Genomic DNA, 10,207 nt, shown 5'->3' on the forward strand with positions numbered 1-10,207 from the left:
AGTATATTAATAGATATCTAGGTCCAATAAATTAACCTAAGAGTTTCATGCATCTATATTGAAATTATTTGAAGTACTTATATGAAATTTCCTATAAACTCTTTCAAATTTTTAATTCTTAAATTCCTTGAGGTCTTTATGCTTGCTTCATCTTTCTTTGAGCTTTCATCAAGTTCTCTTTAATCCTCATGCTCTCATGATCTTCAAGCTTTATCTTTAAATCCATTTTGAATCCATGCTTTAAGCTTCATATTGATCATCCTTCTTTGAAATATAATCTTTCATGAATTCTTTAACCTTACATTCATCATTGAGTCCTGAAAATACATCACTTAAACAAAGCATGTTAAGTTCTACTTGTTTATTAGCATCAAAACAAGATTTTAAGCTTTATAAGGCCAACAATATTAATAGAGCTAAGGATTCAAATTGGCCTAGGGTGTTCATGCATGTGTTACTACGGATGTTGATCGTCTAAAGTAGGAGCAGTGGATCCTATAGAAGATAATCCCGTAGAATAGTAGACTCCTATGATTTCATACTTTTTCCCGTGGTTAAGTAGTAGCTCCTAGTTGGTTGCATAAGATGAAGGTGATCTAACTTTCCATTTAAGGGGAAGTGTTTGGAACTCACAAGTGACGAGAAAATTGTTAAGAATTCCACTTGTAAGTTCGCCCCACATTAGAAAAATAGAATGGTAGATAGATGCTTATATACATGGTTGAGTGCAAGACTTAATAGGCTTAAACTTTTGGGTCAAGTTGGTGCCTGTCTTTGTATATCTAGTCAATGCATGGATTTTTCAATTTCTAACATTTGGTTAATTGACGAAGTGTAAAACATCAAAACTAAGATACTAAATTTAATATACACTTAGTTAAAATAAAATTGGTGGTTGTAAAATAATATTTATAAAATAGATATTTTTTTTTTTTAATTTGAAACATTCAAACATTAATACCAATAAATGTATGAAATGTGTTAGCATTGGGAGAAACTTTGCACAAGTTTTATAGACATGGGTGACACCAAGTTGATCCAAAAATTTAAACTTAGGTCATGGGTCCAATCATGCACATAAGCACCGATCATCCACTCAAACTTTTCAATATGAAACAAACTTATAAGTGGAATTTTTATAGTGTAAGTAAAAAAAGAAAGTGAATTTTTTTTAAAAAAAAAGTGAAAAATTTATAAAAGTATATATGGAAAAAGTAAAACTTACGTTAAAAAAAAGAAAAGAAAAAAAAAAGAGTTAGTTGAGTAAAATTATATGTTCACAATGATGTCAAGGGTTGTTCTAGGGATGGAGGTAAGATAAAAAAGTGAATGAAATGCAATAAATTTTCCAACCTTACAGTCTTAAGAATTCTTTTTTTAGCTCGTTTTATTTGAAATCGCAAAAATTTAATTTCATTAACCTTTACTTATAGGCCATGGTACAATTTAATTGTCATATACCCCAGACTCAAGACCTTCCAAATGTTATTGCTTTAGTAGGCTAGAAGACTCAAATTTTGAACAAATCGTAGAGCCACATCAACAGATAATGTCGATTGTTGACTTAGAATTTGAATCTTATGTCTACTTACATGCAGACCATTGTAAGTTAAGGAAAGATCTCTTATTTTTTTTTTTGGACTACTCTAATTTCTGAATAATACCTAAATGCCACTGGTTATGAAAAAAATATGTTCATTTCCAATGCACTACACCAATGGTATAAACATAGGAAATAGGAAAAGAAAAAACAGCATATTGAATTGACTTTAGACATTCGCACATATGCACACAAATACAATATGCTCGAGAGTGAGTGAATTAATAAAGAGAGTGAGATATTTGAATTATTTGTTTTAAATGGATTCATAACAAGGTAGGCTTGCGTATGATCATATATATGGAAAAAAAAATTACTATACACAATTAAATATTTGTGCACCGAATCTATTTTGTAGATGATTGGGAATCAATGGCCAATGAGATGTTGGACTACTTAGGGGTAAGATTTTGTTAGTTGATAAGGGTTTCAGTTAGTTCATCATAATTTGAAAAGCCATCCAATATATCCCATTTTCAAAAACAAGCAAAAGTCGAATATGAGGATAGATATTAAGAAAAGTACCACGGACAAAATTAATTTTCCTTTTTATTTTATTTTATTGAGAAGTATACTTATGTTTAATTAAGGAAGAAGGAAGTTTTCCTAAAGATTTTGCAATCAAACAAACATGCCAAAAGTAAAAAGTGATACTATAAATTCTAAAAATAAAGTTAAAATGAATGTTTCCTGTTGCCTAGGCCCTTGAATTTTAGTAACTTCTTTGTGATCATTTTTATTAAAGCTTATTGGATGTGTTTTCAAGTTGTAAGGAACTAGTACAAGCCCTTTTTTGTCACAAAATCATACTCTCAAGCATCGCAAAATCTAGCTTACCCGTTTTGTAATTGACTTTCGCTCATTGTTTAGCCATTGTGTGGTGCATTGGATTCAACTTTTGCTCATAATCCCAAAGTAGTAATAGTCCAAAAGAGCAAAAAGGAATTTCAAGTGGTTCCTTACATAAGAAATTAGATGATGGAGACATTGAGATAGATGCTGAATTACATGAACATAGCATATATCCATAGGTTACACATATGTTACATGTGTCTTAATTAAATAAAAGTTATGTTGATAATTAAGAAATTTGTTGAAAATTTATGCTTTAAGATAATGTGCACATATAAACAACAAATACGAAAATTAGAGAAAATTAAAAGGGAGAAAAATAACACAAATTACGTGGTTTAGTAATGTGCACATGTTCATGGAGTTCTTGCACGATTTTCACTATCAAATATGTTGTATCATACCACGAGGGGTGAAGCGCCCTCCCCCCACCCCCTAACACACCCCACTTAATAGTTTAGGCAAACAAGGAGGTCTTGTGCATGGATGGCTTAGGGGCTAGACCTGGCAAAGTAGATCGAGTCGGATAATCCGTAATGGATAAGGAAGATTATCAGGTGATGAAAAAATCATAATCCATATTCCACTCATTTAAGTGGCGAATTAGGTGGTTTCGGGTCGAATAATTCATGACGGATGGGTGGATATTCACTATTCTTAAATATAATTTTATTAATAATTTCTTTCGACATAATTATTCAAAGAAACAAATTACCACACAATAAAATAATTCATAGATTAATATAAAAGGTAACCAATAATGGCAAGTAAAATGAGTTTAACCAAAACTTTTTTAAACATAAATAAATTACATTAAAAAGTAGCAGTCAACAGGTAACCCCAAAAAGAAATTCAAAAGGAAACAGAAAATGAGTGTCTTGGATTGAGCTACAAAGCATCTGAGAGTACTTTATATATAACATAGCATTTGAAGACAATGTTCAGATTTAATTTAAAGCAATCACCCAATATAAATTGAGGTTTTGTTTAATTCAAAGTATTGGAGTATACTCTTATCATGAGTGCTAATTGCAGAAAGAATCCGCAGTAGGTAGAACAATGAGCAAGAAGCATGTAAAAGAAAAATAAAGGTAATGGTTTGCGTTGAGAAGTATTGATGGCACCAAGCCCATACGCAGTACCAGACAATAAGGGGGTGATTATCAAAAGAATCTAACAAAAAATGGAGGCCTGGGGTAAAAGTTTCACAACAAATAAGTGTATACAGTGTCTTCAACTTTTTGCCCATGCAATTTAACCATCTAAACACCTCTTCCATTCCTCTCCCTCCAGAAACACAAGAACACATAGCCTAAACCTTCCTCAATTTATTGTTGATCCTCTCATTTCCTATAATGAACAAGAGAACTAAGGTAGTTTGGCACAACCCACATAACATTGAACCACTGCCAATTAAGGAACCAAAGCTCCATGGAAGCCTAGGCAGTGAGGCTGAATATGACTCCTCATCCGTTTTACGCATATGTCACCATGCATGCACATAATGTTCATGAAATTTTGAAGAAATTAATATTGAAGAATTTTTGTTCATTTGATAATTAGAACGAGTGCTTGCAGAAGTGCTGTATTGAGAAAATCCCTAACTAATCTACTCAGCATTATTTTTAAACAGATTTTGAAAATCCAGTGCCTTGCTTGTATACTTTTTTTGTTCCTTTCTTTTCTTTCCTTATGTTAGGCTAAACTATGATATAATTTAAATGGATATCAATTCTCAATGCAAACATTGAACTTAATTTTTATCCTGGATAGGGAGTCGTGAAATATTAGTTGTTATGAAATATCCTTAGTCTTTAGAAGTATCTTGAAAGCGACCATGTACGTACATACATGCATACTACATCCGTATAATATATATATATACACACACATACCCAATTTAATACAACAAGCTGATTTAACATAGATTACAACAATGGACAGTTTTGTTGTTTCTGCACTTGGTTAAAGCCATGTCATGTATCACCAAAACATCCAACTGAAAGAGAAGATGAAATTTATAAATTAAAAAGGCCAACGAAAGAATTAATTTTCTTTTCCTATACATTTATGCATATATATATATATATATATATACACACACACACATAAATATATACATACCCAATTTAATACAACAAGCTGATTTAGCACATATTACAACCATGGACAGTTTTGTTGTTTCTGCACTTGGTTAAAGCCATATCATGTATCACCAAAACATCCAACTGAAAGAGAAGATGAAATTTATGAATTATAAAGGCCAGCGAAAGAATTAATTTTCATTTCCCTACTTTTTTGTTTGTGTAGAAGTAAAAATTTTTGTAGAAATATGTAATGTCCTAATATGCAATAACAGAGAAGTGGAAGAAGCAGATTTTCAAAAGAAGAAGAAGAGAAGACTTACAAGTTCGAACTTCAAAGCAGATAAACTCATGAAGGCTCGAAGATGAGCTTGCTAAGATCTCCTTTTGGTTCGAAATGTCGACGATGAACTCACAAAGCTCTTGACAAACTTGCGAAGGGCTCCTGCCGGTTTGCAGTGTGGAAAACCAACTCACGAAGCTCCTCTTGTTGGTTCAAAGGGTCAACAACGAACTTACGAAGCTCTTGACGAACTCACAAAGGGCTCCTGCTAGTTCAAAGTGTGTAAGACGAAGGGTTTTACGTCGGAATAGGGTCGAAGAAGAAGGGTTTTGTGCCACAATAGGGCTAGGGCTTGTTCTGCTCTGGAGTCTGGAAAGTTGAGAATCTGGGACAGTGGGATTGGACTGACATGGGGCTGGGAGTGGGAGGGGCTGAGTGGGGCGGGGTGTTGTCAGCTATGTCTGTGTGGCGACAGTGGCGTGTGGGCCGTGTCACATATGGCACTGGGCTTTGGCCTTTGGGCACTTTAGCAGTGTGTTGTTGGGCTTTTATGGGTTGATTAGTAATAGACTTTTAAGCAGGTTGGCGGATATCCGTCGGATAAACTCAACCCGACCCGCTAAGGAGGCGAATATGAAAATGAAAAATTATATTCGACTCCTTCAACAAGTGATTGATTATATGTCGGTTAAAATAGATCATATGTGATTCGTATTAAAGGATTTTTATCCATTCTTACAGGTCTATCAAGGCCTTACGTGCGAGCCCCTAAGCCCTCCAATTTGTAAAAATTTTCAAGTATATACCTTTTATATACGAGTCATGGCTTAAAAAAATTAAAATATGCCATATAATTATGCTTATGATTTAATCTACTTAATATTATTGATATGGTTTAATGATGGTGTTGGAATTGATGTATTCCCAAGAGGGAGGGTGAATTGGGTATTTAAAACTTCCTAAGTTGATTTTAGTTCCACAAACAGTATTTCCTAACTTAGGTTCTGTCTCTGTAATCCTAAATGCACAGAAAAATATAAAGTGTGGAAATTAAGTCATACGCAACATTCATAGACTATTGAAAGTAACATACACATGCAGTAAATAAATTGCAGAAATATAAATTGCACACACGATATGTTATTGGGGTTCGACCAATACTACCTACGTCCTCGCCTAAAAAACCTAACATCGGTCGACGGAAAGGTCTCTTGATTCCCAAGTGATGTGTAGGGACCTAGGGTTGTTCTAAGTCCTTTGAGCTTGTAGTTCCTACCATTCATGACATGCATCAATTATTACAGACCTTTTAATTAAAATTACAGACCCCAAAGAATTAAATATAAATTACAAATGTAAACAATTTGTCTTCAAAATTTTTGAGTCACCGTATGCCTTTGCCAATTCATGCAAGACTAATCCTGCACACAAATTCGGCAAATATTAAATACTAAGGTATTTTTCATAATCAAAACAGGATATGACCTATAAGGTCAACAAATGGTTTCAAACTATGAGTTTGCTAGACTATAAAGAAGAGGAAAGTAACAAAATTTGCTAAGTCTTGACGTTTTATTTCATGTAATAGTGTTTTGGATGTTTAAAATATATACAGATAAGATGTTTGATATTTAGATCCTATTTTTGAATATTGATTAAATATTTAAATGAGTTATTATATGGATTTCTAGCCTTTTTAAAAGAAGGTTTTGAATATGTAGTGTTATTGATTAATGAAATTGTACATAATTTATATTTGATTTGAAAAGTAAAAAAAAAAGAAAAAGAAAAAAGAAACGGATTATTTTTGGTGATGAGATAATGTTGTCACTAAAAGTTGCATAAGATTTCCAATGAATTTTTTTGACACACTTTATATGTCCCTTAAATCCTATGCCTGCAAGTTTTAGGGACTTCTGAGGATGAAATTATTTTGTTGTTGATGATTTTAGGACTATTTTTTTTTTGTCCTAAATGTTATTTCCCAATAATTTTTTTTCATCCTTATTTTTTGGGGACAAATTTATTTTGTATTAAAACTTTGGCCTTTCGAGATGAACTTTGTTTGTTAGTAAACTAAAAATTCAGTTGCCAGACTCTCTAAGGATGAAAATATTTGAGCCCTAAAAAGTGTCTTTTGGTGAGATGATTAAAAATTTACCTAGAAAGCTTTATAGTGACAACTTTTTTAATGATATATCAATGAAAAGTTTTCTTTTTGTCCTTAAAAATCTTTAGCAATTAATTTTAAATCTTTAGGAAAGGAAGGATGTGTCACTAAAATAACTTTTACTTATATTGTCTATTTATGCAAAGCTACATACCACATATTTAAAAAGATAGTAATTAAATGTATATAAAAAAATAACACTAAAGTGTTGAATTGTTGAATTCAAAGGTTATTTCACATTAATTAGGTACTATTTGTGGAACATGTCTATGTAGGCGTTTTCTTATATAAATATACTTCTAAACCTGACCTCATTACACATATCATGATTAGTGATTGCTTAATCTTAGATATAATTAGAAGACCAATTAATTGATAGTAACTAATTTGGTGATCTAATTAACCGTAGTAACAACTCAATTACTTATATGTGGCTCAATTCTTACACCTCATTTTATTAATTCTCCTCGCCATTTGGATCAAGGTGATTCAAAGATTCATCTCTGATAGGTGATGATCATTCTACACATTGAGACACCCTCCAACACTCTACACTTTTGTCACATTTAAAAAAATCTACAAAACCCTTAAGCTTTGGATGTAAACTGTCAAATACTAAACAAAAATATTCGACACTTGAGCCCTACAGATATCAGTACGGAGTATATCTTGGACCTTAAATTTAAATTTACATGGATTTGAACAAATTTTAATACACTTTTTAATTAGATCTTATCCAAATCAAGTACTAATTCAGATTCAAGGTCTTTCAAAATATTGTATTACTATTGGTTCAAATCCAAAAAAAAAAATCTATATATAATCATGACAACAACAGACTGAGAAAATAATTTTAACTTTGATTTTTCTTTGTTGATTGTTAGAATATTTTCTAGGTTCAAATACACACACACACACACACACACACACACATATATATATATATATGTATGTATGTATGTATGTATGTATGTATGTATGTATATATGTATGTATGTATTATATATATAATAGGAGAAACTATTTAACCTAAAGTGCATAAAATAGGGGTAAAAATTAAAAATCTAGCCTCATAAAGAAAATTGAAGTCCAAAGTACATGGGGAATTGTGTGAACACTCAAACTATTATTGCTACAAAATTTATACACCTTCAAACCTAAACCCCAGTTCTCTTGTCCAACTCAGATTGTTTGATAATATCTTGGATCAAGAGAGTTATGCCCAAGTGTGAAGATCCTCCCTCTGCAATGGTCTCCTTTGCTTTCTCTCCAATCTGCCTTGCTCTCTTTCTTCTATTTTCTCCTTCTTCTGCCCCATCCATTAGTCTCTTTACAGCCTGCTCAACATCCTCTCTCTTCACCAAAACCCCAACTTTCTTTTCCTCACCCCATCTAGTGGGCAGCTCAACACCAATCCGAACTCCAATCCTCAAAACCTCTACAATAAGTTTCTCATTAAGGAATTGCTCAGCAAAAAGAGGCCATGTTATCATTGGCACCCTGGAGCAAATGCCTTCTATTGTCGAGTTCCAACCACAGTGTGTTAGGAACCCTTTGATTGCTTTATGGGACAAAACAAGAACTTGTGGTGCCCAGCCCTTGATCAAAAGTCATCTCCCATTGATTCTCTCTTCAAATTTATTTTCCTTTAGCCATTCTTCTAATTCTACAATCATTGATTCTTTCGTTTTTATCACCCAAATAAATGGGTGGTTTGATGCTTCCAAGCCCAACATTAGCTCTATCAACTGTGATGCAACTAGGCGGCACTGGCTCCCGAGACATGCATAAATAATTGAACATGGTTTCTTTGAATCAAGCCAACCCAAACACTCTTTCTCCTCGATCGAGGCTCTGTTGCCTTTCTCAAACTTGTTCGAATGCACTTTGTTGCAGAGCGAAACTGGGCCAATGCACCACACTTTTTTGTTTAGGGCATTCCTATAACCTTCAATGAACTGGGGTTTGAGTTCGTTGAAACTATTCACCACAATCCTATAAGAGGCTAGTTCAGCCTCTCGTATTGGACCTCGAATATCATCCGTGTCAGCCTGCGAAACAAATTCGCCGGGCAGCTGGGCTTTGGTTATCTCAATTTTCTGGGGAATTCCTGGGACAAGAAATTTTTCTGAGTTCAAAATGATCGAGTTTTGAGCGTTGTAAAGCTTTATGTTGTGGGAGCTGAGCAGTGAGAAGCAGCATGTCCCATGGAAAACTATCCGTGGGATTCGAAACTTTTGGGTTGTTTGCAAAGTCCAAGCAAGGTACTTGTCCGAAATTATACAACTGGGAGGGGGCTTTTGCTCCCGAAGGTATTGTTCCAATGGCTGTTGAAGCTTACCAACCGCAAAGTAGAAATTTCTTAGAAGATCCCGTGAAGGTACAATGTCAAGACTCTCTCAGCCTACGGGCAGACCCGCTACTTGGCATGGAAACGGGAGTTCACTGACTTGAATAGGAAGCCCGAACTCTACGGCTTGATTGACTATCGGTGCAAATCGTGATGCGTTGAGAGGGGTAGTGACTATGGTTACAATAACACCGCGCTCTGCCAAGAGCTTGGCCATGTCTATCATGGGGATCATATGGCCTTGTGCCATCAATGGGATTAGAACAAAGTGAAGCTGGTTTGGTGTTGATGCCATTTTGGCACTTGAACTGATTAGCTATTTCTTTAATTTCAAGCCAAATCTAAGAAAGGAAACAGAGAATAGGAGTTTGTTTTTGTCTGAGATTACAAAAGGGGAATACATATATATATATATATATATATATATATATATATATATATGCAGGCTTCGATTTGGTGGACGGCAGGTTCATAAATTCAAATAGGGAGCGCTTAGTGGCTCATGCAAAGCCAGAATTGGCCGAGTCTTATACGGTGAGCTTGACTTCGACAAATCGAGCATAATGACGTGCAAATGTGAATCTTAATCCACTGCAGCGCGTTCTGGCCTGGAGGGAGTTATTGATTAGGTGGCACATCGTGAACTGTTGCATCATTGTTGTGAACAAACAGTGATGAAAGCTGTCGTGGAAGGGGTCAATGCTTGACTTGATTCTAGGTCAAGCCGTGCGTAACACAAGGGCTGAAATAGTTGGAGTTTTTTTTGTTTTATTATTAATTTAAAATAAAATATTAAATAATACTCTATTTGGAAAAACTTTTTCCAGTTTAATACTTACGTAATCTTGTATCTTGGTGCTGCGAGATT

General features: G+C 33.9%; 1 long non-coding RNA gene and 1 pseudogene across 1 annotated transcript; both read right to left on the minus strand.

Annotated features, from left to right (window-relative positions):
- Positions 1–4,211: 4,211 nt before the first annotated feature.
- Positions 4,212–5,233, minus strand: LOC131148772 (uncharacterized). The gene is made up of 3 exons (XR_009135063.1): positions 4,860–5,233; positions 4,577–4,680; positions 4,212–4,451 (listed from the first exon to the last, which is right to left on the minus strand). It is a non-coding gene; the product is annotated as an uncharacterized LOC131148772 (long non-coding RNA).
- Positions 5,234–8,146: 2,913 nt separating this feature from the next.
- Positions 8,147–9,634, minus strand: LOC131148288 (UDP-glycosyltransferase 73D1-like; annotated as a pseudogene).
- Positions 9,635–10,207: the final 573 nt, after the last annotated feature.

Source organism: Malania oleifera, chromosome 2 (genome assembly GCF_029873635.1).
Source record: "Malania oleifera isolate guangnan ecotype guangnan chromosome 2, ASM2987363v1, whole genome shotgun sequence".
NCBI classification, from domain to species: Eukaryota; Viridiplantae; Streptophyta; class Magnoliopsida; order Santalales; family Ximeniaceae; genus Malania; species Malania oleifera.